This window comes from Callithrix jacchus, chromosome 6 (genome assembly GCF_049354715.1).
Source record: "Callithrix jacchus isolate 240 chromosome 6, calJac240_pri, whole genome shotgun sequence".
Taxonomy (NCBI): Eukaryota; Metazoa; Chordata; class Mammalia; order Primates; family Cebidae; genus Callithrix; species Callithrix jacchus.
This window is the reverse complement of record NC_133507.1, coordinates 39,263,078-39,290,491: the sequence shown is the minus strand read 5'-3', so window position 1 is coordinate 39,290,491 and position 27,414 is coordinate 39,263,078. Positions and strand designations below refer to the sequence as shown.

The 27,414-nt window shown below is 38.0% G+C and overlaps 1 long non-coding RNA gene across 1 annotated transcript; it reads right to left on the bottom strand.

Moving 5' to 3' along the window:
• Positions 1-27,414, bottom strand: LOC144576620 (uncharacterized). Its single transcript, XR_013518844.1, has 2 exons — positions 27,332-27,414; positions 1-166 (listed from the first exon to the last, which is right to left on the bottom strand). It is a non-coding gene; the product is annotated as an uncharacterized LOC144576620 (long non-coding RNA).

Here is a 27,414-nt window from a genome sequence, read left to right as displayed (position 1 = left end):
TGAGAGTGGGTTAGTTATTGTGGGATTGGGTTCCTGTAAAATAGGGAAGTTTGGCTCCCATCCTCTCTGTCTCACAAGCTTGCTTGCTCTTCTGCCTTCCACTGTTGGATGGTGGAATATGAAGGCCCTTGCTGGATACTGGCTCCATGCTCTTAGTCTTCCCAGCCTGCATAAATAATAAATTTAAAAATTTCTGTTATAAGTTACCAGTCTCAGATATTCTGTTATAGTAGCAGAAAATAGTTTTTAAGTCAAGGACAAATCTGGACACTGATCTCACTGAATTTACATTCTAGTGGGAACAATAGTTTAAAAAGAAAAAAAAGAGCACATGAATAATGATATGATTATAACTGGATCAGTGCTAAGACGGAAAACATTGTTGGAGAAATAAAAAGGTGAGCACCCCACCATTCAGGACCTTGTAAGCCACATCAATAATTTCTTTTGTATCCTAAGAGAAATGGAAAACACTTTAGGATTTAAATTGGAGGATATATATATATATATTTATTTTATATATTTTTTGAGACAGAGTCTCACTCTGTTGCCCAGGCTGGAGTGCAGTGGTGTGATTTCAGCTCACTGCAACATCTGCCTCCCAGGTTCAAGTGATTCTCCTGTCTCAGTCTTCTGAGTAGCTGAGATTACAGGCACCCATCACTATGCCTGGCTAATTTTTCATCTTTAAAGATTAGTGGTCTATAAGTAGAAAAAAAATGGAGGAGATGAGCAAAGCAAGATGATGGCAGCAGTGTGGGTGAAAGTAAAGGTCCCGTGTGGGTGAAAGTAAGGAGGCTATTGGTATAGTTCATGCAAGAGATGGTGGCAGCTGAGCCAGAAGCACAGCAGTGTATATATGAAGACATAGAGTTGCAATATTTGTCTACAAGGTAATGCCTTGACAGATGTTTTAAAGGAGACAAGAGTCAAGGGTACCATTAACATTTCTGTTATGACCAATTGGGAGAATGGGGGATGGGGAAATTGAGACTTTATAAAGAGTACATTTGAGGGATTAAAAAAAATGAGTTCAAATCCAGAGTTCTTAAAATTGAGATCTATGAAAGGTATCCAAGAGCAAGTAACATTTACTAAGTAAATGTAGGTATGTCTTTGGAGGTCAGAAAAGTCTGTGTTTAATATTGGCATTTATTATGTATATATCAATCTCTAAGTCATTGGTGTATACTTAACACTTTTTATAAGCTGTGGGAGTAGAGGAGACATCATAGAAAAATAATGTGGGATTAGCAAGAAACAAGGGTCCAAGACTGATCTTTGAGGAACTCCAATTTCTAAGTGGAGAAGGTGGAACTCCCAATGTGGAATGAGAAGGGTTGGCCAGAGTGGGTAGCAGAAACACTAGATTGTGTGTCATAGTAAATTGTGTGTTACAGAAGCCACGGAAAGAAAGACCATCAAATGGGGAGAATGATCATTCAGGGAAAACCAAGTATGGACGCACTGGGAATATACGTTGGATTTTGTAATGTGGATACCATTGAGATCTTAGCCAGAACACTTTGAGTAGTGTGGTGAATTGGGGAAGACAGCTATGAAAGGGAAGGGAAGGCATTAGGAAAATGCACACAGATAACTCTTTCTAGCAGTCTGATCATGGGTAAGATCTTGAGGTTCTACCCTGGGTTATGTAGCCTGCATTTCTCCATTTGTAAAATGAGGATGTGAATATAACCATACTTGGAAAATAACTTGAGAAAAACAAGGGTAAAGCCCTGTGCTTGGCATCATTCTGATCAATTAAGTTCAAATAAGATTTATTGTGCATGTGCTAGATTCCAGGATAAAAAGATAACTAGGACAAGGTACATTCTTGCCAAGAGTTTATGATTTAGTGAGGGAGACAGACTAAAATATGTGCCTTTAAGAAAACATGGTACATTTGAAGATGCATTTAAGAAGCTTTCTAGAGAAAAAGACACATGAGCTAAGTTATGAAAGAACAAACAGGAATTATCCAGGTGGTGAGAAGAAGCAAAGATACAGCACAGAGGGAAATTATAAACACAGGTAAAGGTCCAGAGATATAACACACAATTAAAATTCTTTGTATACCCTGCCCACATACAGGGAATCTACAACACATCAGCCACTAGAATATATAGTTGCAGTATGAGAGTTAAGTCTGGAGAGGCAAGCTCATAGATAATTTGTGTGTCATGTTAGGAGGATTTGACTTTATACTCAAGTAACTGGGTTTAAATCCAAGATCAACAACCTGCTAGTGCTGTCATTTTGGGCGAGTTACTTAAATTTACTGAGCTTCAACTTCCTCAATGAGAGTGTTTATTTTCAATTTCTTTAAATAAAAACTTAAATAACCTTCATCCTAACAAAGATGTCAACTCTCAATTATGGTTAAAAATTGTTATTAGAGGAGGAAGTAGCCTTAGATAACCTCATTCAATCTATTCATTGCGCACATAAGGAAATTGAGTCCTAGGGAGATTGATTCAAGGCCAAAGCAACGAAAAAGTGAAAAAGCAGGCAGAGGACCAGTTGTCCAATGTCAAAGGGCCAGTAGAAATGCAATTTTCTGATGTTGAGCACAAACTGAAGGTTGCAAATTAAGACAGGGATGGCAGGCAGGGTGTAATGGCTCACATCTGTAATTCCAACTCTCTGGGAGGCTGAGGCAGGAGAATTGCTTGACCCCAGGAGTTCAAGACCAGCCTGGGTAACATAGTGAGATCCTGTCTCTACAGAAAAAAATTAGCCAGGAGTGGTGGTGTGCATCTGTAGTCCCAGCTACTTGGGAAGCAGAGGTGGCAGGATTGCTTGAGCCTGGGAAGTCAAGGCTGCAATGAGCTGTGATTATAACACTGCACCCCAGCCTGAGTGAGAGAGTGAGACTCTGTCTCAAAAAAAAAAGGGACAAGGGATGAGACATGGTAGCTAGCTACCCTAGTGTAACTTACCATTATATATCTATATCTATAGCTATATCTATCTATATCTATAGCTATATCTATAGCTATATATAGATAGATAGATAGATATATCTGTCTTTTCCTTCCTAGTGTAACTTACCATGAGATAGACAGACAGATAGATAGACAGACAGACAGACAGACAGACAGACAGACAGACAGATAGATAGATAGATAGATAGATAGATAGATTGCAAGAAGCATGGTTTTGACAGAAGCCAGGCCAAGCTCATATTTCCATTCTGCCATTTACTAGTTATGTGACTTGAGTCAACTATTTTCTGTATCTGTAACATCTGAAAATTATACCTTACTGACTTCTAAAGAAGCTCAAATAAGTTAGCATGTATGAACATGCTTAACAATCACCCAACACACAGGAGGCACCTAAACATCTTAAAAATTCTTTCTAACAAGAATACCACGCAGACCACCACAGACACGAATTGAGTATACTTAATAATGTATACCCAGACAATTTATTCTCAAGACACCACAGAGAGTCTGGTAGTGGGCAGTAGACTATTTTATAGACCATTTTCTATCTTCCAGATTCCTGAACAGATGATGACATGTTAGTCAAAAGCTCAGAGACCAAAGATCAGTGTCTGTATTGGACTTGGTGATGCCTTTAGCTAACAAGAAAGGGCCATGTGATGGGTTGGTGAGGTAGGTGTGGCACCAAGCGTAGAAATAAACACAACCAAAGGGAAGAAAAGTTGAAACAGGGTAAAGTAGAGAAAGAAGCAGTCCACCAATTCTCATCATGTCAAACACAAAAAGTGCTTTGGCTGGGCAGACATAAAATGCTTTCTCTGTAATTATTAGCAGCCACTGCCTGAGAATTATTTTGAGCTTATTCCAATGTGAAAACTAAGACAGGATGAGTAAGCACTTTTCTTTAACTGCATGACCTTTAAGGAAAAAAGCATAGAGATTTGCTTGAAGTAGCAATAGGAACTAGTTCTGTAACCTTCGCATGACTTGGTATACTCCAGCTCCCTGATGAAGAAAACAGGGGTCTTGACAGAACAAACCATTGGCAGAGTGTACATGAAGATTTGAACCACGTTTCATTGCTGCTGCTTTCCTTTGCTGATGTCTGCTAACTTCTCTGCCATGGACCTTTGCTAACATACCTCTTGTTGAAACAGCAAAGCAAAAAACAAAGGGAGACAAGCTCGCCACATCCTTTTAATCTTTAGCTTTACAAATGTTTTGATTTACCAGATTCATACCACATAACACCTCTCTTTGCCCAAGATTAGATAACTAAGTGTTTAGAGTGAGGGAAAGGGAGAAGTAGTGGAATATAAATACCAATTGAGAACTTTAGCTCCTGGGTAGGTGGTGGTGAAATTATCAGAAGTAGAAACATGGAAGGACATAAGGGGGGAAGATTCACTTGAAAGCCCCATAGGACACTGAGTTGGTGCTGTCCATAAGTACTTAGACATACATATGGATCTTTGTCTGAAGTAGAGAAATAACTGGACAAGATCAATACAAACCTACAATACAATGCTAAGAAGGCACCAAAAAATTGCATGTAACATTCTCTGTCTCTAGAAGTCAGGTTTACTTAGGAATTCAAGTAGGAACTCTAGTGGGTTAGAAAGATGATGACATGTTAGTCAAAAGCTCAGAGACCAAAGATCAGAGTCTGTATTGGACTTGGTGATGCCTTTAGCTAAAAAGAAAGGGCCATGTGATGGGTTGGTGAGGTAGGTGTGGCACCTATCATAGAAATAACCACAACCAAAGGGAAGAAAAGTTGAAACAGGGTAAAGTAGAGAAAGAAGCATATTTCTATCTTCCCAAAGGACGAACAGAAGATGACTCACCACAGAATTTGAAGAAGACAGGCTGATTAACTTGGAAGATGAGAGATTTTCTAAGACAAAAGATTGAGATCTTAGTAGGGAGGTAGAAAGATTAAAATGCCATCTTGAAGATAACAGGGAAAGGACACCCCATCTCCACCTGCCCTTTTTAGGAGCTTAGAAAAGGGGAAGATGGGTCAGTTGCTACCAAGCAAGAAATTGTGACCTCTTGTAACAAAGGAGAAGACAGCTGAGAGAACAGAAAACTATTGAGAAGCACTTTTAAAGCCACAAACAGAAATGGAAAATTGATTGGGTAAGTTTAAATAGTGAGAGAAGTCTACCAAGTGATTACAAAGTGTCTGGACAGATATGATGGGGGAAGATGAAGAAGAGTAGCCTCAAAGGCTTAGAGCATATTGGGTAACTAAGCACAAACAATGAATAAGCAGAAACTCTAGGCAAATATAAAGTAGAAAAAATATATTTAGAATAAAGGGTGACATGGTTGATCAGGAGTTTGTAGAGCAGTACCAACAGAGGCAGAAAAGAGCTGAGTCACTACTAAGATGGAGAATTGACTCTCAATCTTCTGACACTGAGAGGGCCATAAAATAACTCAGTTCCCCAAGTGTATTTTATTCCCCATGAGGCCCACATTTAGAACTATTCCTGTGCTTCTATGAGATTTCTATTTCCTTACTTCTACAAATCTCTTCGCACTAAATCCCTCAGTACTTAATGGAGTCTGACATCAGTTTTCCCTTTTTCTGGCAGCCAAAATTGCCTAACATGGTAAGAAGTGAACTTCATCCTTTTTACAGTGAATTGGCCCAAAATGGATAAAATTCTATAGATGTATGCTGCCCAGTGAGGACAAAAAGAGATTATTATCTTCTCCACTCTGGACATTATCCCTTTTATTCCTCCATTGGAAGCCTTATCACATTGCTGTTTATACTGACCTCTGTGTCAAACATCCTCAATTCTTTCATTACTTATTTATTCATTCAATATATATATATATGTGCTAGGCACTGTTCAAGGCACTGAAGCAACACTGTCCCTGCCCTTATGGAGTTTAGCATCTAGTCATGGAAACAGATATTGAACAAGGATCACACTCATGGAAGTTTGATTCATTACACATGAGCAAGGAGATGGCCCCAGAGCCACTCACGCTCACCATGAGACTGCCTGCCATCATCCTCCACCCCTCACTGGCAGGAAAACAGAGGCGCTTTAGAGCTCCCTCCCGGGGCAGACTCACAGTCTCTACCACTATCTCTGCTTTATCTTCACTTCAGTCAGCAGAAAAAAGTCAGGCCTCTCAGGAGATCCCACAAACCCAAACTCAATATCCATAAGGCTGTGACTTCAGCTCCCACCCCACCTTCAACTCCTCCAACCCTTCTGGTGTCCCCTGAAGAGTGCTCAGTGCATCATCACTTCCCAACATCCTCAAAATGTCCATGAATGTCCCTGTTTCCTTAGGGTTCCAACTAAAAGCTACCTCTTTTCTGAGTTCCCTGCTTCCCCTCCAGCCTTCTCAGGTTGTGGCCGTTACAGCTCTCTAGGCCCAGAGGTGGCATATGTGTCTTCCTTGGTCCTCTTCTAGATCTTTTTCCATCTCTCCTTTTATCTCCTACACACACACACACACACACACACACACACACACACACACACACAGTTTTGAATCTTATGCCATCAAACAACACTATCCATTACCTTCCCTATAGGAGTCATTTAATCACCTACCCTTTTCTCTCCTCTTTAAACTTCTCCAACACATTTACCTCTCCTGCTATTCTTAACTAATGACCCAACTCCCCCTTTTAATGATAAAACAGGAGAAATCCAAAGAGAACTTAAACAAGCTCTTCACATCTACCTGCCTAATTATTCCTGAGTCATGTACTCTGTATTTTTGTCACTAGTGATGAATTATTTGTACTCTTACTTAAAGTTACTTAAGTGTCTATTCAAGGGCTTTGCTTTAGCAACTCTTCCATTTCTTGTTCACACACCAGGGTGTTTCACAACAGCTATAAAGATAAACATGTTACATTTTTTTCCCATCTTAAAATCTTCTTGACCTTACTTCCCCTCTAGCTGCTTCCCTATTTCTCTATCCTCCTCTACACTGTATATACTCTAGAAACCTAGCTTTCCACTTAAAAATTAGGTGGCCCTTAGCAAGCTTTGTCATGTTTCTCATTTTCAGTTTCCTCATCTATCCAATGTGAAAATTAATGCCAATTTCATAAGGTGGTTGATCAGGTTAAGCGACTTACCATAAGCAAAGTACTTTATACAAGAAAAGCATTCAATAAATGTTAGCTCCAAACTTCCTCAACACTGCGGGTTAGGCACAGGTAAACAATCGAGAAATGAAAACATGACCTTGTTCAAATGAACTGCACTCAAGCTATTCTGATAACGCACTGTACAAACTTCTCATTATCATTCATTTCCAGCTCTTGTCTTCACAAACCTATTATTTTGACCCTACCATTCACTAGAGCCAAGAGGAGACACCAAAATGATATCTATTTTTAAACACTTGCTAAAGGATGCAGAAAGGAAAATCCATTTCTAATGATTTTATGCCTAATCCATGACACTTGGTAGATGAAAAATTGGTCTCATTCTTCCATTGTAACTGTTCTTAGAAGTCACTTAATTTAAATATATATATTAATCAATATTATATATATATATATATATATATACACACACATGGTAACAAAGCAAATAGGACCTATGATAAAAAGCAAAAATAGCACCCATATCTTTCTCTTCTTAACCCCAATACCACATCCCAGAAGCAAACCCTTTCAATTGTTTCCGTTCGTAGTTTCAGTGGCTACCTCCCCCATTCTAGATACTATGATTTTTATCTCTGTTTTGATTTATCCACTTTAGATAGTGTCTAATTACTCCCATATATGAGGGCTTAAAATTCAGGTCACTTACTCATCTCTACTCTTCTCAATGTATATTATTAATATTAATAATTCTATCAGTTATCTTTTTATCTTTAAATAATATATTTAAACCTCTATTTCTTACCTCATCAGGTTTTGCAGTATCTCTTGCAACCTCAGTTACTAAAGGTATAATTTAATGTAAGCTTCATAAGGGTAAGAAGTTTTGTCTGACTTTTTCCGCTTTCTCTGTATCTCAAGTACCTAAAACAACATCTGCTCCCAGTAGGTTCTCAGCAAATATTTGTCAAGTGAATGAATGAATGACTGCATTAATGGTATCAGTGTATCAGCATCCTTACCCTTTCTTCTACATGTTCTATTTTTCCTTCTATCCATTATAATTTTGCTTTTTTACTATGTAAGTGTATTAATATTTGCATACAGTCCTGCAAGCACAGAAAAGCCTTTTGTGCTTTATTAATAGGTGACTAGGACTAGGAGTCTTTGCTTTTCCCAAACATTGTTCAGTTTTAGAGATGAACCACCAGGTGTTTTGCCCTCATGTTGATTTGGGGAAGAACGACTGGTTGCACCAGCTTAATTACAGACCTCAAACAAATCCCCTGATTTCAATTCCAGTTCTTATTCCCTCACTATGGACTCAGGCTAGAGACTTCCTAGGATTTTGCAGAAGGGATTGACTCATATCTCCTTGTACCTTATCATCTATAAAACAATGAATTTCTTAGCCTGTTTCATTTATCAAGATATTCCCATTCATTTTTAATCTCCCAAAAGTTTATTAAAATCATTTGTTTGTTGGTTTATCCACAATTTCATTGTCTATAATGTCACTAGTTTATTTCTCTTTGTGCATTTCTACTTTTTTCTTAGTAGATGTTAAAATGAAAACTTGTACCTTGTCTGACATCTTAAACAAGAAGCATTAGAAGTAATTTTTTAAGTGTTCTATTTAATTTGTATGTATGTGAAAGAATTACGGAATACAGATGATTTGTTATAAACAACTTCTTGCCTTTCTTGCTCTGACCCTGACCTCTCACATGAACTATAATATATAATTGATCTATAAACAACAAGGGTTTGAACTGTGCAGGTCCACTTATACATGGATTTTTTTCAATAAAAGTGACACCAAGCATGCCTTTCTCTCTTGCCTCCCCTCCCACGTCTTTACCTCATCTGCCTCTGCCACTCTGAGACAGTAAGACCAATCCCTCCTCTTCCTCCTTCTCCTCAGCCTACTCAACATGAAAATGAAAAGGAAAAACCTTTGTAATGATCCACTTAATAAATAGTAAATATATTTTCTCTTCCTTATAATTTTCTTAATAACAGTTTCTTTCTTCAGGCTTTCTATATTGTAAGAATACAGTATATAAGACATGGATAAAATGTGTGTTAATTGACTATTTGTTATCAATAAAGCTTTGAGTCAACAGTAGGCTATTAGTAGTTAAGTTTTGGGGAAGTCAAAAGTTATACGCAGATTTTTGACAGCATGGGAGTGTTGGTGCCCCTAACCCCCACGCTGTTCAAGGGTCAAATATATTTAATATGCTAGTGTTGATTCTCTTGATTTTCCTTTCTTATTTTTAATTTATTCTTGATTTTCCTTTCTTATTTTTAATTTATTTCAGAAATTTATGTTAATTATGTAATCCATATTTTAAGACACATTGTTTTAATTTTACAAAAATGTAGTTAATAAGAAAATGCATTTTAAAAATAAAATCTCCCTCCCCTCTGCATGTATACTATAGATAAGCTCAAATCCTACCTCATAGAGAATCAGGAAGAGGGAGGGGTGAGGAGGGAGGAACAGGCAATTGTGACCTGGCTTCCTCCTTATATGGCCACAGAGCCAATGTATGGGGACAACCATTATTTCCAAGGTGATGCTCTAGAGAATTCTAGAAAAAATGTCCAAAGACTGCCTATACTTATCACACTTCTACATGATGAGAAGCAATTCTCTTGCCAATATTCATTGATTTATCCAGCAAACATTAGTTTGGAAGGAAGGAGTCTCATATTTATTGATTATACCATGTTCTAATTCTTCTACCTATGTTACCTTTTCTCATTGTTAAAACACACTTAAGAAGTAGATATTACAATAGACTTGTCATTTGAAGCCTTAACCTTGGGGATTTTAGCTACTTGCCAGTAACCCCAAAAGTGTAGAACTTGTAATTTTCCAAAAGCATTCATTTGATGCTGATGCCAAGTTGAAGGCTGAAGTCGCTGAGCAAGTCATTAATCAGGGAGTAAGATGGAATTACTCTGAGCATCTCTGTTTTAGCTTGAGTTTGTATTCTCATCTCTCTGTTGTAGCTCTCCAGAAATATTATGGCAGTATTCTTACATTTGAGGATTTCCATGTCTTAAGATTGTTCCTTAAATATTTCAAAGGTCTATTATAATCCAGAGGTAAAATGATGTGACAGTGTTCACTCAAGAAAAATGTCAAGCTGATATTTAAGACCACTTTTTTTCTGGCCTCCAAAATTCATGTTCTTCCTTTGCTAACCACTAAGTTTCCCCCCATGCTGGGGATAAAACTTCAGCAATAATCCTTGGCTCCAACAAATCTACAGCCCCATAAGGAAGGGGATACCTCTCACAGCAGCACACTATGCTTCAGGCAGGCTGAAGATTCCTCCAGAGTCAACCAGGCAACAATGAAGCTTTGTTACAAAATTAACCCCCTCCTAATGACCAAAAGGATAAGACAAGCAAATGCAAATTACTCAATTAAATCAGTCAAACAACCAATTTAATTATAGGTAGAGATTTGTGGCCTGAGGAGAATATGAATTAATTGTGAAAAATTGACAAAGAAACAAAAAATGAGTTAAGAAGCAATAGCCTAAGTTCTACCAAACTCAGAGACAGTCTATGACTCATGCAGCCTGTGGTTCACCAGCTTCATTGTAAGTTGGAGGAGTTTCATAAAACCCCATTGTTCTAGTTCATAATAAGGTGGAGCGGGAAGTGTTCCAGTTGTTTTCAGCAACAAGTAAATCAGTGCCTTTGGACATGGGCGATACTTGGTCAATGACCGAATCTGTTCCTCCCACCAAAATATCTCAGCTGGATTTCTTCAAACCAATTAATTCTATTTTAGTAAAGGGAAGATTGTCCATACCTTCTTTAATGAGATTAATAAGATCAAGCCTTCCATAAAATCACTAATGTATAAAAACAACCCCAAATCTCCATCTTCGATTGACTCCAGCAGTTATTTTTGAGTTTTTCCTGCTGGGTGTCACGTATGCTGTTTGATACGGATGTGGACTCAGTTCTGTTCTTTTTTCCAAGAACAAATTTCAAAACAACTTCAAAAAAAAAAAAAATGACATCTGGTCCCTATGCTGCCGCTTAGTTAGCTAAGATACCCTTAGATAAGAATTGTAACCATTTAGAAGGCATGAAGGCCATATAATCAATTAAATTATCAGTTTTCTCTTAAAGAAAATACTTCACAGAAAAGGCAAAATCTAACTCAAATTGCATATGATAATCACTCAAGACATCTATATGACACTTTAGAGTTACAGAATACCTTCACATCCATGACTTCACTGAATTCTTAGAAGATTCTTGGGAGATAGATGTTATTTTCTTTTTAACAGGTTGAATATCTTGCCTGAGGTGACACAGGTGCTGCATGACTGCAGCCAGCTCCATTTATATATAATTTCTTTACTGGGGGCAAACGTGACCCCTGCTAAGAGAGGTGTTGGGGTTATAACCCCCGATAATGTCTTTCTTCACATTGTGTTTGCAGTGTGCATACACGTATTCTCAGTAAAATATCTAATGTTTATTGGAACCAGATAGAAAGCAGTGCTTTTTGCCAACAAACAAGAATACTCCGGCCAGGCATGATTCCACTTCAGATCTACCTGACCTGCTTCAGCTTTGACCTGGGCAGATCATAAATCATGATGAAAAGATTGCCCAGTCTTTGTGCCCATTCCCTCTTTGCCAGATCCACATGAGTTGCCAACAGACTGATTTATCACATTGTTGTTATGAGGATGACTAATGCCACATTCATCGTGCCAGGTAGCTTCTGTGCCCAAGCTCGTCCCTAGGAAAAAGCAGCAGCAGCAGTTGTCGTTGCAAGAACTAAGAGGAATCTATGACCCAAGAGAGGTCACCTATGACCACAGGTCAGCTAGATGTGAATGAAAAATTCTTTTGCTGGTTTATGAAATGGAAAATAACATAAGGAACTAGTATTTATTCTAGAAATTCCATGAATTTTACTGAAATATTGTCAAAAAACAATATGTAATCTTTCAAACTGGTGGCCAAAGGTAAATGTTAGTGGTCAGATTAGTGGAGAGTTTTCCCAGCATGTGGCATGTAAAAGGTCACAAATGACTTTAACCTATGTCAGCCTGTCCCTCCATTTGCCTCTCTCTGCATTGGGACACCTCCCTCTTCTATACTGAGGAATGAGCTTTGTCCCTCACATCTTTCCTGAACTCAGGGAGTTGCTCTGACATTGCCATGACTCACTCTGCAGCTGGGAACCATCTAGAATTTGCAGTCATTGTCCTCTTTGATGGAGACCACCCTTCCTTCACATGGGGCCAGCAACAGGAATGGCTGTTTCTTTTTTTTCTGCCCAACCTGTTTGTTTCCCACAGTGTCACCTCACAAAGCACTACAGGTGTATCAGTTGTTACCAAATTGGTAAGATAACCAAAGGAACTGGGCATAAAAAGGAGTAGGTTAGTCCAAGAGAGATAGTCCAGTGCCAAAGCACCCAGCAAGTTGAAGGCTTTGGAGTGGTTCCTGCATGAACCCTCCCCAATTCATAACCTGTTGCCATGCCTGCACCTTTCTGGTATAATCTCTGCTCCTTATGTAATCTCTGAGATGCACACCGCCACCTTTGTAAACCCTCACCCTTAACCCCAGTGGTCATCCCTCCCCCATGGGAAGTCCGAAGTGGTGCCATCTAGGGTCAACATCATGTCCGATCCTCTCTGAGAATTTCCCATCAATGAGGGCTATGGACATTCCTGTTTCTTCAGCTATCTGCGAATGGCTGTCAGCCAAGATACACGTATCTCCAAAGGATAGACATTCACTCTCAGGTATGAGATAGCCAGCGTCTAACTAGAAATCACAAAGTGGTGGCCAAAAACATGTTTTATTTGGGCCTGCATTTAAAAAAGAGAGAGAGAGAATCAGTTTATGGGGCAGACAGAATGATGGCCCCCTCCAGAAGTCCGTGTCCTAACTCGGAACCTGTGAATATGTTTATTTCCAAGGCGGAAGGGACTTTGCAGATGTGAATAAGGTAAGGGTCTTGAGCTGAAGAGGTTATGCTGGATTACTCAGGCAGGCCCAATGGAATTGCAAGCGTCTTTATAAGGGAAAGAAGGAGGCAGGAGAATCAGAGTGAGAGAAAGAGAGGCAATCAAGGAAGCTGAGGGTCAGAGACAGAGGGATGTAAAGGTGCTGTGCTGCTGGCTTTGAAGGTGATGGTAGAGGCCACAAGGCAAGAAATGCAGGTGACATCTAAAAACAAGGGAAGGCAAGGAAATGGATTCATCTCTAGAGCTTCAAAAGGGAGCATAGCCTACAAACAACCTGATGTCCACCCATGATAAACATCTGACCTCCAGAACCATAAAATGGTAAATTTGTGTTGTTTAAGCCACTGTCTATGGTAACTTGTTACAGCATCAATAGGAGGCTGATATAGTTTCCACCATTTAAAGGCAGAAGTTAAAAAAAACCTTTCAGACCTTTCTCAGAAAATTAAAAAAAAGAAATCTGTCCACAGAGGGCCTCCTTTCTAGGGGAGAACTGGCATGGTAGCCTCTGCCTCTGTGTGACAGAGAACGCTCTGCAGTTCTGTTCCACTCCTGCCTTCGCTGTGTTCTCAAATGCCGAGGGTGAAGAGCCAGCTACCAATTACTAACAGTCTTGGCAGTTGTGATTCATGGCTGCCCCGCTTCACTCAGTTCCCTGTCATTGCAAGTGGTCACCCCATTCTTCCTCTACCCTTTTATTGACTTGAACAATAGCCTAAATGGGCAGTCATTTGAAGTTTAAAAACCTGCCAGTGGAAGGCTTCTGCTTTTTATCTTTGCCTCTGAAAGCATGAACCAGAGATGAGGGTAAGTGTGTCCACGGGCAAGCTAGAAGGAGGAACAGAATCACCCAGGTAAGTATCACCAGTGTGGCTCCGTATGATCTCGGGTTCAGGAAATTTACTTTGACTATTATTTCATAAGTCATTTGTAGTAATCACCTATACAAATAAGGATTCTGTGGATTATGATCATTTGAAGTCTTGGCTTTTTATTTTTTTCAATTTGAGGGAAGAGAGATCCTAAATTAGATTTTAGCAAGATCTGGTCAGTGATTAATGCATACAATGTTTTATAAAATTATGTTTTAAATTCAGTTAATGTTAGCCAGATTCTGCATTGTTTTGTCTGAAAAGAAAAGGTCTGGCCACAAAACAATTTTCTAACGGTCTTGAAAACAGAAATGTGTAATGCTGAATGTACTCAAAGCATGCCCAAAGTAAAGTATTTCTGCCGTGGAAACCACCTGCTCAACAACTTGACCACTAAATAAATGTTTTCTGTATAGAGAGAATTTCTGGCCAAGCCAGGAACACCAATGCTGAGCTGTAAATGCCTGCAGTTATACAAAAGGCCACTTTATAAAATGGCGGTTGGTATTTTTCTTTTCCAGTAACACTGAATATGAAAAGGCAGCACCGACAGTATGCTTCCAGAAATCATCATTTCCTCAGTTAGAAACACCTATTCAGAGCCTTCACTTGTTAGCAGGCAACTTCACCTGGCTTTATTTTTGTAACACCTCTGATGGCTTAACTCTGCAACTGCCCAATCACTGTGGACAGGCCAGTTCTATTATTAGATTGGTTTTGAAGAGTAAGCAGTCCAAAATAGTGGCAGAGATTTATTCTCCAAAATTGGCTGTTCCCTGTCAATGTAAACTCTAGTCAAAGAACAAATCTCTCTAGCACATGGATTTGGAAAATGAGGTAGTTTTAAACTGCTTATGTGAATACATTTTTTCAGAGTGAACTAAATCACACTGCTCTCTGTGGTACGTGAGATGTCAATGTGCGCCACATGGGGAAACATGGTTAACCTGTCTGTTTGAGACCTGTAGTAGTGTGCTAGGGCCGTCTTGAACAAAGTCTCATGAACTAGGTGGCTCACAAAATAAATTTACTGACTTCTCAGTTCTAGAGGCTAGAAATCCATGATCAAGATGTTAGCAGGGTTGGTCCCTTCTGAGGGTTCTGAAAGACAACTGTTCCGTACCTCTCTCCCGGCTTCTAGTGGTTTGCTGGCAACCATGGGAATACGTTGCTTGCATCACCCTGGTCTCTTTCCAGCCTCTTTAAGTCAACTTTCCTCCATATTATACTCTGATCCTGTCCTGTTTCCCTGCTCTGTCTCTTGTGACTACAATTATTCCTTGGCTCCAAGATCACCTTAAGGCAGCTGATTCTGTATAGGTTGCTATTTCCAGACTTGATTTCTCTACCTAGCTACAAACTCCTGTTTCCAGTTGTTTGTATCTAAACGACAGCAAAACCGAAACTGAAAATATCATCTCATTCTCCTTGAGCCATCTTCTCCTATTACATTATTTCTGGTAATTGATTATTCTTGCATTCAGCCAGGCTTTGTGCCTTGTGGTCACCATACATTTCTTTTCTCTTGTTCTCTCATATCCCCTTTTTTTTTATAGAAATCCAGTTGTCTCTGTTCCTGATATGTAAATTGTCTGCCTCTGACTTTCCCTAGTCCAAATCCTCATTACTTTTCACCTGCATGGCTTAAATTGCTCCCTGTTGTTTCAGCCTCTCTTTGCTGCATTCTAAACTATTGCCTATTAATCCACTTTAATCCTCCAAAGTTCAGCTGAAAAACATAATTGGTTCCCCCATTCTCTATACATTTTGAAACTGGTATTTGTAACTGCTGTACTTTGGATATACAGTTTCTTCTGGGTTTCCTCAGCACAGGTACCCACTTTGTATTAGTCTGTTTTCACACTGCTAATAAAGACACACCCGAGACTGGGTAATTTATAAAAGAAAGAGGGTTAATTGACTCACAGTTCAGCATGGCTTGGGAGGCCTCAGGACACTTACAATCATGGCAGGAGGGGAAGCAAACACATCCTTCTTCACATGGCAGCAGCAAGAAAAGCAGAGAAAAGCAGGGGGGAAGCCCCTTCCATGAGTGAGTTTCTCATGGAAACTTACTATCATGAGAACAGCATGGCGGTAACAGCCCCCGTGATACAATTACCTCCCACTGGGTCTCACCCATGACATGTGGGGATTATGGGATATACAGTTCAAGATGAGATTTGGGTGGGGATACAACCAAATCATATCACTCTTCTTTAGCCAAACTAGACTACTTTCTTTCCTTTTCTTTCTTTGAATTAAAAGATTGGATAGAAATGGATTATTCCAAACTTTAAGGCCAAAGACTTATTATTCCATATTTTACATAAAGTCATTTTCTTTTCTAACAGCCTAACAGGATCTGTGATGACTAGCATTTTATTTGATCCTCTTTTATTTCACTTGACACAAGCCCTAATAAAGGGATGGACTCATACACTCAACAAATAGAGTAGCTGACAGCCTTTCCCAATAGGTCTTGCTTTAGAGTTATTAGCATGATTGTCTTATTCTGTCTGCTAGATTGTAAGGTCCTAGAAAGTGAGGATTCTATTTTATTCATCTGTATAAGCCCTGACAAGTGTTTGGTCTGGGCCTTGAATAGACAACTAAGCAGACTATTAATTTAAACTAAAAACTATATTGGAAAATCAACTTGACACACCAAGAAATTGTGTTCCCAGCCAATAGATGAGCAGAAAGTTGAAATTATTATTTGATCTTAAATATTTTGTTAAATTTGCATTAACCACTAGGTTATGTAACTTTATCTTTGAAACGTCCTAATACCTCTCTTACAGATGTTCCATGGTCTGCTTGCTAATGACTGAGGACTTGGAAAAGAGGGGTGGAAAACAGAAGAAGGAAACGTCATATGCCTTAAATCTTCAATCTTAAATCTTACTCTCAAGAACATCCCCAAAGGCAAAATTTGCAAACATAGTTATTTCTGCTGCTCTTTAATAGAAGATTTCTTGCAAGAGACAAGGCTTAGCTTTGCCCCCTAATTATTTAAATTGAACAGTCAGTAATAAATGCTGGTCCCAGTGAATCATTCTAGTCTATTTTTCTAATTTATCTTGGAGTCTGAACTCACCTACAGAGGAATGGCAGACTGCCTTCTCCAACATGACACCCCTGGTTTTCCCTCAGCTGGTGGGACACATATTCAATTATAATGATGCTGGGATTTCTAAAAATGTAGAAGAACTTGACACTGTAACAGCTGTCTGAGTCCCTTGCTTGAAACAATGAAATCTTAAAATGTAGGTAAATGAGTATGAAAAATATTCGCAGTTTGTGTCTATGTAGGAGGCATAGAAATCCCTTCCCACAGCAAGCTGCTCTAGTCTAGGATACTTTAAAATGTATTTCAGGGCTGGGCGCGGTGGCTCAAGCCTGTAATCCCAGCACTTTGGGAGGCCGAGACGGGTGGATCACGAGGTCAAGAGATCGAGACCATCCTGTCAACATGGTGAAACCCCGTCTCTACTAAAGATACAAAAAAATTAGCTGGGCATGGTGGCACCTGCCTGTAATCCCAGCTACTCGGGAGGCTGAGGCAGGAGAATTGCCTGAACCCAGGAGGCGGAGGTTGCAGTGAGCCGAGATCCCGCCATTGCACTCCAGCCTGGGTAACAACAGCGAAACTTGGTCTCAAAAAAAAAAATAAAATAAAATGTATTTCAAGTTGTAAAATGTGATGGACATTATTTCCAGAAAATGTCTACTAAATTGTAAAATCAATTGTATGTAAGTCACTGTTTTGTAGATCTTATTTCATAAAATGAAGTCACAACTACATGAAAGAACTTGTCTGGATCTTCAGAAATGATCCAATATTCAGGATAATTGTTGTTTACCGTGAAGGGCAGTCAGAAACCAAACCAGTTCTAACTATTCAGACTAGCTCAGTGTTTCAGAGGTTAAGCACTGGAGGCAGGGTCTAGGCTTAAATCCCAACTATATCCCCTACTAACTGCATTAGCTTGAACAAAGGTATCTAACCTCATTAAGCGTCAAGTCCTCATCTATGAAATAAGTATAAGCATTTTCTTCCTCATAAGCTTACTATGAACATTTAAAAAGACCGTACTAAACGGCCTACTCCAAAGCAGCCACTCAAGCTACTTTAGCTATTTTTATTCATAGCAGTCACTCTATCAAGTTAAGCTAATAATTGTGCTTCTTATTTTATTTTGGCACTGAGATATTTGGATTTCTATGGCTTTTCAAAAACAACTTTATTGAGATATAATTCATACACCATACAGTTCACTCATTTAAAGTATACAACCTAAAAGGCTTTTAGCATGTTTAGAGTTGTGCAGCCATCATTGCAATCTAATTTTAGAACATTTAAAATTTGTTTTTGCTTAATAAATTAATGAATGTTTTAATTGTCATTATTATTCCTGCCTCTTAAAATTATTGCTAGGTTCTCTATAAGGATATGTTGAATGAAAGAAGAAACCACTTTATTACCAGAACTGGCAGTATTTTTGAAGTTGGAGAAATGAATAAAATGTGAGTAGCATGAGGACAATTCTGGATGAGTTCTGTCTTCCTGGCTGTCTCACAGGAAGTCTAAGACCAATCCAGTTAGTAGAGCAGAGAAAAAGCCACAAAATCATTATTTTTCAATAGCTGGCTTGTAGTTGGATAGTCTGCCCTGAGAATAGAATGAGTCTCCTGACCCAAATATATATAATATTTTTTAAAGGCTTGGGGGAGTAGCAAGGGCAACTCTGTACTCCTAGGTGGTGTAAAGAGTAGGAATAAAAAGTCACAGTGTGGGAGATCACGAATCTCTTTAAAATTCTGAGGTCTGAAAAAGAACTCTGGATGAAAAGTACTTTAAGGTACATTACTTTGCTTTAAGGAGATGGGAGTTTGGATGTTTATTTCATCCCTAGCTAAGCCCAGATTGATTAAGATCAGCTATTCATGACTCAGCATTTAAGGGAGAGGGCTCTATTTAGCGTTAGCTTGGACAGGACACAGAAAGTTAGCACCTGGGCAGGAAATTTAAACCCTAGCAGTGGTATTCCAAGACGATGGTTCTCAAGTTGTGGTGAGATGGGTTAAAAATGAGATCAAATGGCAAATGAAGAAAAACTGGAACTCCTTCACAAACTTTCCTGGGTTGAGCTGTGTTCAAAACACCCACAAACACATATTCATCCATAGACATATTCTTTGGTTCAAACACACTGATTGAAAACGTATTATATTTTGGAATTTTCTTAAATAAATCAATAGGGTCTTAGCAAGCTAAACGCGTACTATTAACAGTCACCAGAAGTTTCTTTGGGCTAGTTCAGGCAACAGCTGCATAAATATTTCTCACATTGGCTGCCTGCACCACTCTACTTCTTTGCAGGAAAAACCACATTTTTTTTTCCAGTTTAGTTCACTGTTGTATCTCATGTGGACTGACTAAAGAATGTTATTTCTAAAACTAGGAGTGTTCCAAGTATAACTATGACTTCTGGCGACTAAAGGGAGACCACTAAATGATTTTTTTCCCTCTATTTTGCTGATTACTCTTCATCCTTCAAAACTTAGCTCAGAATATTCAGTATCAAGAAATGAGGACCTATATGAATAAAACCATAAAGTAACACAAAGATTTGAATAAATAGAAGACATGCTATTTAATGGAAAGAAAAATTTTAAAGTTTGAAGTCAACTTTTCCAAATAACATTCTCTGTATTGCCAGTCAAAATCTCAATGAGCTCATTAGGAATGGACAACACAATTCTAATGCTCATATAGAAACATAAAAATGCTGGCTGGGTGTGGTGGCTCACTCCTGTAATCCCAGCACTTTGGGAGGCTGAGGCTGGTGGATTACCTGAGGTCAGGAGTTCGAGATCAGCCTGGCCAACATGGCAAAACTACATCTCTACTAAAATATAAAAATTAGCTGGGCATTGTGGTGGGTGCCTGTAATCCCAGCTTCTTGGGAGGCTGAGACAGGAAAACCACATGAACCCGGGAGGCAGAGGTTGCTGTGAGCCGAGATTGCACCATTGCACTTCAGCCTGGGCTACAGAGCAGAACTCCATTTTTTAATTAATTAATTAAAAAGAAATAAAAATGCTAAAAGAATGAGGAAAATTCTGAAAAAGAATAAGAACTTATCCATGCATGTTATAAAGGTGGAATTGGTATTGACCCAGGAATTTTTAGACTCCAGTGAGTGCAAGAATATAGAAATAGTATCACATATATATGTGAATTTGGTATCCGATAATAGCTGCTATTTACTCTTATTATATGTCATGTATTATTCTAAGCCCTTTACATACACTTATGTATGAATCCTGGAAACAATCCAACAGATACATAGTATTTTTATCCCTGTTTTACAAATGAGAAAACAGATTCATTAGTAAGCAATGGAACCAGAATTTGACCCAGGCAGCCTAACTCCAACACCTATGAATTACTATACAGCATTTTATATCAGCAAGGGAAAAGATTATTCAACATAGGTAACTAGTATAAAATCTACCTTTTTTATATCACAGCTAATTCTAGATGGCTTGAATAATTTGCTTTAAATAAAACTGTAAAAGTACCAGGAAAAAATATGAGTTTTAAAAAAACTCAATGTGGAAAGGACTTTTTTTACGGCCCACCCAAAACTCAAAATCGAAATCAAGAAGACTGATAGACCCAATTCATAAATATTTTTAAATCAAAATTAAGTGAAATAAGCAAAGAGGTGAAACAGCCATAGTGCATATGACAGACCTAAACTAACATCCCCAGCATGCAAAGATCTTTTATAAATCAGATGATGACAAACGTGCCTATGAAAAACATGCATAATTCATAAAAATCAGGAAATTAGGCAAGAAGTATGAAAAGTTTAATCTTACTGTTCCTTAAAGAAATGTACATTCAAATAAAAGTTTTTATCAGATTAACAAAAACATATAACAGACTGACAAAAATCTGATGTTGACAAAGGCATAGGAAAATGGTGATTTGAATTGGTACAACTTTTCTGGAGAGAATTTTGGCATTTATGAATCAAAATTTCAAATGTGTATAACTCATGATCTAGCAATTTTTCCAGAGAACTATCTGTAGAAATTATTGCTCAAGTACCCAAAGCTGTATACACAATGATGTTAATTACAGCATTATCTAAAACATCAGAAAAACAGGAAACAACCTAGTTGTCCTCTGCCTAAATAAAGGCATAAAGTATGATGAAATACTACATGGCCATGAAAAATTGTAACATGATTTTAAACTTATTGATCTGCAATGATATCCAGGTTATATTGTTGAATGAAAAATTATCAAGATACTGAAAGCATGTGAAGTATGGCCACCTTTTTATAAAATTATGGGTATGCAAACACATAGACATGCATGCCTGGGAAGTTATTCACTAAAATGTCAATGGCAATGATCTCCATGAAGAGATTTTACTCTCTTGTTTATATTTTCATGTACTATTTGGAATTCTGGTTTTTTGAGATGGAGTCTCACTCTGTCACCTAGGCTGGAGTGCAGTGGTGCTATCTTGGCTCACTGCAACCTCTGCCTCCTGGGTTCAAGTGATTCTCCTGCCTCAGCCTCCCGAGTAGCTGGGATTACAGGTGTCCACCACTATGTCCAGCTATTTTTTTGTATTTTTAGTAGAGATGGGATTTCACCATGTTGGCCAGGCTGGTCTCAAACTCTTGACCTTGTGATTCGCCCACCTCAGCCTCCCAAAGTGCTGGGATTACAGGCGTGAGCCACTGTGCTCAGCCTGGAATTCTTTAATAAGAAAATAAATACTACTAATCAAACAGAGCAGACACAACTGAAGCATGTCTTCTCCAGGAAGCCTTCTCTAACTCCAGGTTGGTCTGGATAATGTCCTCTAACCTCCCATAGCACCCTATACACATCACCACAGCACTTTCACATCACAATATAAAGATATTTATTTGTATCATTGCTCTTTCTAACGGAACATCAGTAAATACCTCTGATATCCTATTATTTTGTTTTTCCTGTGCTGAGCTCAGTGACTGACACATAGCAGGCACCAATGACTCAACCTATTTGGGAATTCAAACTAACCTCCTCTAAAATTATATATTGTAGAAGGAAGTATGTGTGAGTTTTATGAGATTGATATGTGTTTTTTTTTTTTCACCAGTAGTCTTCATAAGCTAGATAAATTGTGGAGAAATACAAAGTAATGACCTATTTATATGGATCCATCTACCCTTAACAAGATTCAAGGTCTCACTAAATTAACATCCTTCAGAATTCTTCTTGGGAGTCCTGCTGTCTAAGTCTTGCTTGATACTGACACTAAGTTGATACTGGGAGTATGTCTGCTGTTCTGAAACTCTCACTTCCTGTATCTGCAAATTCGAAATGAGAATCATTCACCCAGCAATAGGAATCTGCCTCCAATGACTGGTGATAAGGAATAGCTAAGAGAGTGTTTGCCTGAGGGCTCTATTTTAGGTATGCTTCAATTCAGCTCCAACTTTTCCAGTGAACTCTGTATTTTGACATTGAAAAACAATGTTTTGGCACTACACTATACTTAGAGACTTTCACAATAAGCTCCTCTTATCAGTTCATCATGTGATGTTTTCCTTTAACCAGATCGCACATTTTATCCTGGGGTTAGCAGTTTTGGACTATACTAACAGATATGAACTGTTGGAAGAAGTGGTCGCTAACTAGTAATCATTGTTAGATATTAACATAAAATATAAAATACATGGAAGGGGGAGTAGGTAACATATTGGGGTTAAAAGGAACCCCCTAACTGAAATTATTTAAAAGCTGAAAGACCTAAACTCCATATCCAAACTGTTAATATATTCACAACTATACTTTAAGGGATGGTGTCGGTTTTGTGGTATTGATGGTTCTATTACTGCTTTTAAAAATGCAAAGACATCTTTGGGAGGCCGAGGCGGGTGGATCATGAGGTCAAGAGATGGAGACCATCCTGGTCAACAAGGTGAAACCCCGTCTCTACTAAAAATACAAAAAAAAATAGCTGGGCATGGTGGCGCATGCCTGTAATCCCAGCTACTTGGGAGGCTGAGGCAGGAGAATTGCTTGAACCCAGGAGTTGGAGGTTGCGGTAAACTGAGTTCGCACCATTGCACTCCAGCCTGGGTAACAAGAGCGAAACTCCATCTCAAAAAAAAAAAAAAAAAAAAAAAAAAGCAAAGACATAATGGTATTAAATGAAAAGTTATAGCTTTACCCCTTGCTAGACTAACTAGAGATAATCATTCGGCATTATTTCCATTCTCGGGTCTTCAGGTAGTTATTTCATCAGTAGTTTGTTTCTCTGTGTTTAGAAGGGTGTGATTTTCACACACTCCTTCAGCCAATTGAAACACCAGTTTTTAATAAGCACATGAAAACTGTGACTCTTATTTTATAAATGTTGACACTTACAGGTCAATCCATGTCTGAGTATTTGTTTAATCTTTGGAAGTTAAATTTGGAATTTCTACAACATCTTATGTTAAACACGTGTCACCATTTTGAACATAACATACTGCATAAAATTGTTTATAAGACCTGTATGCATTGCTAAGCATTTATTTGCTTAAAATCAAAGACCTATGAGTCTTAAGAACTGCAAAACATCTGAGAATATGAATGAAATGCTGCTAGAAAAGAGAAAAAATAAAGGATGATTAGAACTGAGAAGAGTGAGAAAGAAGTATCAGATGCAAATAACCTACAAGCCATAGTCAACATATTTGCACATGATGAAAACCGTATAACATAATTTACAACACAATATGACATATATTTATATTATATTTCAATTAACTTAGTTCTAAGACCATACAGTCTTTTCCTTCCTCTTTACACAAATACGCTTTTCACTTTTAAAAGAAGGCAATCTTGCAGTCAATTTAATGACCATCAACACATCACAATAATAGACTTTTTAAAAAGTCTGCTTATATCTTCCTAAACCTATATTTCCAAATGAATGGTATAAGTTATTCTCCCAATAAGTCAATCATTGGGCTCACGAAGATTTGTATTTGAGAAGAATGAGCCTGTTAATAAATGTATATATAAAAGATTTAGGTAAGGATTAGGATCTGCTAAAGTGGCCGATGGTAAGCCAGCTACATCTAATTCTCAATACTACTAATATAGCTCTATTTCTTGATTTAGCAACCCTAAAACAATGACCCACTGTGAAAGATAAGTAATTCATCTCACTTCCTGCTTTCTCCCTAACCATTCTCTTGGGTTTTGTTGATTATTGTATACTTTTTATTAATTACCTTTCATGATTTCAGATAATAAGCTTAAATTCTCTTTATTTTTTCATTAATTTTACAAAGTATCTCAACTTCCACTCTATAAATGAGAACATATGAATGCTATACTATCCTTCACTTCTTCTCACCTGTAACTCTCAGGTTTTGTTAACTATACCATGACTTTTAAATTAACAGTATTGATAACATTTACAGTATATCCTATCTTTGTTTTATGAAGTCTTGGGTGTTTTAAAAATATGTATAAAATCCTGTGGGTGTTTTGTTTGTTTATTTCAGAGACAATATCTCCCACTGTTGCCTAGGATAGGGTGCAATCACAGCTCACTATAGCCTCAAATTCTTGGTATCAAGTGGTCTTTCTGAGTAGTTGGGACTACAGGTGCATGTCACCATGCACAGCATATTTTTTTTATTTTAAAATTGTTTTTAGAGATGGAGTCTCCTATGTTTCCCAGACTGATCATGAACTCCTGGCCTCAAGCAATCCTCCTACCTTAGCCTTCCATGTAGTTGGGATTACAGTAGGCATAATCCACCATACCTGGCAAAGTCTTGTTTTTATAAAGGCTTTAAAAATAAGCCTTGTTTTTAAATAAAGTCTTGGTTTTTAAATAAAGTTTTGTTTTATAAAGTCTTGTCCCTATTCAATCTTCTAAGCTTTGTTTACTGGTTGATTCTAAAAATTGGAAATGAACAGCATATAGAACTTTATTATTATGTTGATATTATTCATTGAAAAATTAGGTATTATGATTAAACCTCAGGAGAAAGAAATGTAAGGAAAACTTTGCCACTCAAAGGAAATGAGTTAAGAGTCAGAGTATCCAGGCATAGTGGCTCACGCCTGCACTTTGGGAGGCTAAGGTGGGTAGATCACTTGAGGCCAGGAGTTTGAGACCAGCCTGGCCAACATGGTGAAACGCCATCTCTACTAAAAATACAAAAAATTAGCCAGGCAAGTGGTGCATACCTGTAATCCCATCTACTTGGGAGACTGAGAGAGGAGAATCTCTTGAACTGAGAATGCGGAGGCTGCAGTGAGCCAAGATCATGCCACTGCACTCCAGCCTAAGCCAGAGTGAGACTCTGTCTCAAAAAAACAAAAATCAAAGTAAACTTAATTTTCTTTTTTTTTACTCTAATAATTCCTCAGCATCATGCCATATAAAACAGTTTACTTTGTTCATACGCGGAACACTTTCTTGTATAAGTTTTTGTGTTCTTCCTGAAGTTTCTTGTTGCCTTTTTTCTACATTACACAGGAAACAGAAACCTTCCTCATTTCATTAAGGTAGTCCAGCTTCTCCTCTTATGTCCTCCACCCCCAGTTCAGCTCCTGTGTATCCGCTCTCTCTTACTTGATTTCTCAATAGAAAGGTGTTTGACATCCTAGATTAATCTTTGTGATCTCTTACTTTTTGTCTCATAGTTACTTTGTTTGCTCAACTTTAAGTCCAGCCTTTTATTGAATGGAGGGAAGGAGAGGCAATCATGTTTTTAATTTCCTCTTGTTCTCTTTTTGCATAAAACCATGTACTTGCTTTATAGATACCATTCCTTCATCAATCTCAGAGGACTTGAACTAGAATTTTTTTTAAAAAATTCTTTTCTAAATTATCTGTTTTTGTTGGTCCATCACTTTCTTTTTTCATCTTAGTTCTATCTGTTGCTGTTGATTTTCCCTAGATATCTGGCCATCACTGGTTATCTTCACATACTCATGAGAGAAAGACTAGGCTGATGAATCCAAGCAGCTCCTGTGGATTTCCTCTGTTCTTAAGTGGGGTTTTTCTTGAAAGATACCACACTGACTGGAAGGATTTCTGTGTTAGTGGGTAAGTCATGTCATTGGGTAGGCTTCTTTAAGGGAAGAGAGCACAAAGGTAGATCAGGGTTCCACTCCCATTATCAGAACAGGAAGGCATGTTCTGGGGAGTGAGGGGGGGTTACCTGGAGGGGAATACCTTCATAAGACCATTATCTCCATCCTAACTGTTAACTTTCTTCAGCCATTCACTTGCAACTGTCACCATGTCAGTTTCACTGCAAATGTGCTCTGCATTGGGGAGCAGCTGTTTTGTATAGATCCTTCAGCCCACTTCCCTCACTGTCAACCTAAGCTACTCTGGAAACGATGGTGTGTACCTGTGTTACAGCCCTTCGTACTGAGGCTTATGTATCAGTACTCACTCATCTGTTCATACTTTTTTATGCCAGAAATTTGTCTTTGATCTGATGATGATTCCACCCTAGGAATCCTCATTTGCCATAAACAAATAGGCCGCTTAGGCTATTTAGGATTTTCTGGCACTTCTCATTAGAAAAACCTCATGCAAGTGTTGTGGGGTATGGAGGAGAGAAAGCCTTTGGACACAAACAGAAATCATTTCAAATTCTGTTCTGCTACTTACTGGCTGTGCTAGAACATGACATTTATTCTAAGACTGTTGCCTCATCTCTAAAGCACAAATAATATCTTTTTTACTGAGTTATGGTGAGGATTAAATGAATAAAGTGTTGACAAATAATAGATGTTCAAATGTTAATTCCTTTCCACTGGAGTGCCTTTACTTAAATACCTTGGATTTAATAGGTAAGAATATATACATCTATTTGGTTAATATATAGTAATAAAATATATGTATCTATTTGGTTAATACATAGTACTAAATAAAATCTATCATTGGACAAACATTCTTTTAATTGTCTTCACATTAAGCTCATGTATTACTTTAGATATGACTTAATATGTGACCATGTCCTGCTTATCTGAGATCATTTATTTTAAGGTCTTCAAAACATAGTTCCTCAAAACACGGATTTCTTTTGAAGTGTTTTAGTTACCATAAAATATATCTATTCTCTTACATCTTTAATCTACTTAACTAGATTAACTTTTGTATTATCATTATTACAATTGAATACATTAGTTTAGGACAGCCACCAAGCTGATTTTGAACATACTTCAGAAACTTTGCAGAAAGTTTCAGAAACAATGCAACAAGGAAAACATTCAAATAGAAAAATATATACTAACCTACACAGAGGCCAGGGTAAAGAGCACAAAAAAAATGCACTTACTTGTATTGTACTTTGATCTCCCATTTGTCCGTTCTTTAGATAAAATACTTGCTCCTTTTGGACTTGAAAACAAGTCTCCTTAT